Below are 4701 nucleotides of genomic sequence, written 5' to 3'. Positions count from 1 at the left end.
ACAATTCCTCCACTGGGGTATTTTATGCAAATTCCTTTCAGAGTATGCACTATAAAAGAAAATCAAATGACTGCCTCTTGTAGGAGGAATACCATAGGTCCTCAGGAAGAATATTCTAATGTTCTTGAAATAAACAATGACTATAGGCTTTATGGTTTACACAGATTTCCTCATAACAACCCTATGAAGTCAGTAGGGCCAATAATACTATCCCCATTTTATAGCTGAAGAAACTGAGACTCAGAGAAGTTAAAATAACACTGGATAAATTCTTAGTCTGTCAGGTATTATTATTAGTAGAACCATTTATGTAGCAATTTGATCTTTACAAATAGCACCACTGATCCTCATAATAGCTCTGTGAGTTAGTCTAAATATCTATCTATGTTTTACACAAAGCCACAAGTTAGTAAGTTTTAGAACTGGGATTTAAACCCAGCTCTCCTGACTCCAAGTCTTTCCACTTGACTGATAAATCTACAATTAAATCCAAGGGATATGAAGGATTTTGCCCCAAATCACCCAGTTTTAAGTGGCAAAGCTGGAATTTGTACCCACATCTTTTGACTCTAGAACCAGTGCTCTCTTTGTTCTATCATGATTCCTCCAAGAGAATTCTACATTCTTTGGAGATTTTAAGCAAGCACAGATAGCATTCAATATTTCCCATCTCTTTTCTTATACCCCACATTACTCACCCTACAAAGATGATGTAATTCACTTCATGTGTACTGCTACTCTCTTGCAGCTGCTCTTCATAATTTTTAAGCAGCAGATTTGAGATATTAGGAAGGAGGAGCCATGATGATGGCCTATACTAAGTGGAAGTAGCTTGGCTCATCTTACCCTATTAACATAGTTGCCCCTGTCGCTACCATGCAGCTGTTCCTGCTCTGCAACTTGGATTTCTAGGATCTCCTTAAACTTCTAAATATTCCCATTTTGCTGTGCCTCCCAGAAATCTTGGCTCCATGCTATAGGGTCATAGAATCTGAACAGGACTGTAAAGTTGGGCAGGGTCTTAGATTTTTATAGCTAGCATGGCAGTAATAACTAACAGGTATTTAGCACATTAAGGTTTGTAAAACTCTTGAGAGGCCGTTTCCCATTGTATCTGGTTTGTCTACCCATATAATGGAGACTGAGCAGTTAGAGGAAACCTTCCACAATACCAAAACCAATCGCAAACTTAGTAAGTGTCCTGCTGAAGATATGGGAGAGGTGCAGGCCTTTAAAAGATTTAAAAACACTGACAGGATGGTTGAACTATGCATTTTGCTTCAAAATAAGGATGTTGGAGCAGTAATTGGGAAAGGAGGTAAAACAATTAAAGCAATTTGTATAGACTACAATGGGCAACTAGTAGCACAGTGCTGGGTCTGGAGTCAGGAACACTCATCTTTCTGAGTTCAAATCTGGACTCAGACACTAGCTGTGTGACTCTGGGCAAGTCATTTAACTCTGTTTGCCTTAGTTTTCTCATCTGTAAAATGAGCTGGAGAAGGAAATGGCACTCAAGTATCTTTTCCAAGAAAACCTCAAACAGGATCACAAGGAGTCAGAAACAACTGAAATAACTGAACAACAACAACAGACTACAATGTCAGTGTTTCTTCAACCCTGGACAGCAGTGGCTCTGATCACTTACTGAGTGTCGGTGTAGATATTGAAACAGTTGGAGAAATTCTGAAGAAAATCATCCCCACCTTTTAAAAGTATTACCACTATAAAGGAAGTAACTTTTAACTGTGAGTTAAGACATTGATTCACTAGAGCCTGTCCGGAGGAATTATTGGGGTCAAAGGGGCTAAAATCAAAGAACTTTAAGAGAATCCTTGGACAGCTATCAAGCTTTTCCAGGAATGCTTTCTTCATTTCACTAATAGAGTTGTTCCTATTGGTGGAAAGTCTGATAGGGTTATGGGGTGCATAAAGATCATACTAGATCATATATCTGAGTCTCTCATCAAAGGACATGCATAACCATATGATCCCAATTTCTATGGTGAAACCTATAAGTATGGTAGTTTCACAATGATGTTTGATGATTGATAAAGATGCTCTAAAGGATTTCCTATGAGGGGAAAAGGAGGCTTTGATGAAATGCCCCCTTGGTGGGCATTCTATGTCCCCATCTAGAAGAGAATATGATGACATGGGTCCTTGTCAAGAACCCCTATTGCCTCTCCTTGGATGTGGTGGCTGAGGTGATTGCAGAGCTTGAAAACTTCCACCACCATTCTAGGGGAAGAGCTTTTATGGTTTATGACAGAAGAGGAATACCTGGTGACTGTTATGATGGCATGGTTTTTGTGTGGATGAGACTTGGGACTCTGCAATAGATACATGGAGTCCTTCTGAATGGCAGATGACTTAGGCACCATAGGGCGGTTCTAGATATGATTATTCCTGTGTGAGAAGCTGTGACTCATACAATGATCTTGGTGGACCTTTTATTACAGCACAAGGAGCTATATTCCCAAATAAATTTGGCTGAATATATTATTAGCAAAGGTGGTCAGCAAATCAAACAAATGTGTTATGAATCTGGAGCATCAATAATAATTGATGGGATTTTGGAAGGATCTGAGGATCAAATTATTACGAAAACACTGAACCAGATACAAAATGTACAATATTTACCACAAAATTGTGAAGTAGAATTCTGGGAAGTTTTTCTAAGACTAGTGACAAACTGAAGGAATTCTGTATCTTTTTTTTTTAATCTGCTTCTGTTTAAAATGTCAACATTCCTCTGCTTCATAGGTGTGCTGCATTTGAGGTGTAGTGAGATCTTTTCTGTTCACCAGATGTAATGTTTTAGTTCCTTACAAACAGGTTGGGGGGAAAGGGAGTGCAATACGAACACTGACATTTTGAAACAGCAGCAGAGACAATGAATTTTATTTTTGTTCATTGTTAGTGGTTTAAAAAAACACTTCTGTAACTATTGTGTACACTTTGCTTTGTGGTCACTGTAATTTTGGGGGAGTGGGACCTGAGGAGATAGAACAAGGGAGAATGAGTATCAATATTTCACATCTCCCTAGCATCTATTCAGAACAGTATGCAGAATGTAAAGATCTTTTGTAAGAAATGTTTTATGATTTTTAAAATAAATTTAATGAACCTAAAAAACCTACTTCACACATATTAATTCACTTTATCCTTACAACAACCCTGTGAGGTAGGTGATATTATTATTCCCATTTTACAGATGAGGAAACTGAGACACAGAGAGTTTAAGTGACTTGCCCAGGATTATACAGCTAGTAAGTGTCCGAGGCAGGATTTGAGCTCCTTGTGTCATTCTGACTCCATGTCCCAAGCTGTATCCATTTTGACACCTAGCTGCCTCGTCTAATCTAGCAGCATCCTCACTCCACTTTTCAGGTCCTGTTTTCTCCCAAAAACTATTTCAGGAGCATAGGCTGTTGCAGTATGTACCAGCACTGTTGGGAGCCTTTCCACATGGCCTGTCCTCTTGTGATGCACACATTATTGGAGGATTATGAGTCTCAGAGTATACAGAATTGCAGCAAAAAGGAAGTGTGTCCCAGGATCAACCAACAAACATTTATTAGGTACCTGTTTGGTGCCAGGCTCTGTGCTAAGTGCTGGAGATACAAAAAGAGGCAAAAGATAGCCCTTGCCTTCAAGGAGCTCACAATTTAATGAGGTGACAACATACAAACACATATGTACAAACAAACAATATACAGGATAAATAGGACATAATTAACAGAGGGAAGGTACTTGGAATTAAAAGAGGTTGCGGAAGGCTTCCGGTAGAAGATGAGATTTTAGTTGGGACTAAATTAATCAACAGGGGGAGTTGAGGAGGAAATGTGTTCCAGGCAGGGGAGACAGCCAGAGAGAATGCCCTGAGCTTAGAGATGGAGTGTTTGTGTTTGTTGAACAACCAGGAGGCCAGGTCCCTGGATTGAAGAGTACATGTTGGGGAGTAAGGTATAATAATGCTTACATTTTGTATTATCTCAGTTACCTTAAGTTATAGCACTACATAAAAGCATATAATAAATATTCTTTGATGATAATGGAAGCTTTACTGACCAAGAAATTAAAAGGGTCAAGTATATAATCTACCCTCCAAAAGAATGAGGGATTTTGCAACTAAGTCAGTTATACCTGAAACAGTTACTAACTACCTTCCTCACAGTTGTTCGGCTGACAACTGGAAAAAGAAAGCTGATATGAAAACAAAGTTAAAAGGAAAATCAAAAGCCAATTTGGAAAACCTTTGGGGTAAACAATTAAAATATCTCTGAGCGGCAAATGGAAGATGTGAAGAGAAGAAATGTTTTAAAATTGGAGTATTTTTATATTGTTATATTTGGATGTATAAGATTCTGGCTTATACTGGCAATGTACATCTCTCTCTCTCTCTCTCTTTCTCACTGCCTGAGTCATCTAACTAGTGTACTACTCATTCACCTGGTGAAAATCCTTACACACTAAATTAAGTCCAAACTGCTTAGCCTGGCATTTAAGATCCTATCAGCTTTAGCCAAAGCCTACATTTTCAAGGTTATCTTCCACTATTCCTGTGCAGATAACTCAAATGGGACTTCTACAGAGTTTCCCAAACATGCCCTGTACTTTCTGACCTCTGAACCTTTACCCAGGTGATTCCCCTGCTAGAATTGCCTCCTCCAGTCAATCTCTTCCTTTAAGGAAGGG

At 38.8% G+C, this 4701-nt stretch overlaps 1 pseudogene; it reads left to right on the top strand.

Annotated features, from left to right (window-relative positions):
• The first annotated feature begins 1134 nt into the window (after window positions 1–1134).
• On the top strand, window positions 1135–2682 carry LOC114026121 (annotated as a pseudogene).
• Window positions 2683–4701: the final 2019 nt, after the last annotated feature.

The sequence above is a fragment of the Vombatus ursinus genome, unplaced genomic scaffold (assembly GCF_900497805.2).
Source record: "Vombatus ursinus unplaced genomic scaffold, bare-nosed wombat genome assembly UNPS02014832.1, whole genome shotgun sequence".
Taxonomy (NCBI): domain Eukaryota; kingdom Metazoa; phylum Chordata; class Mammalia; order Diprotodontia; family Vombatidae; genus Vombatus; species Vombatus ursinus.
Note: the sequence above shows the minus strand (reverse complement) of the source record. Positions and strands in the feature narration are given on the sequence as shown.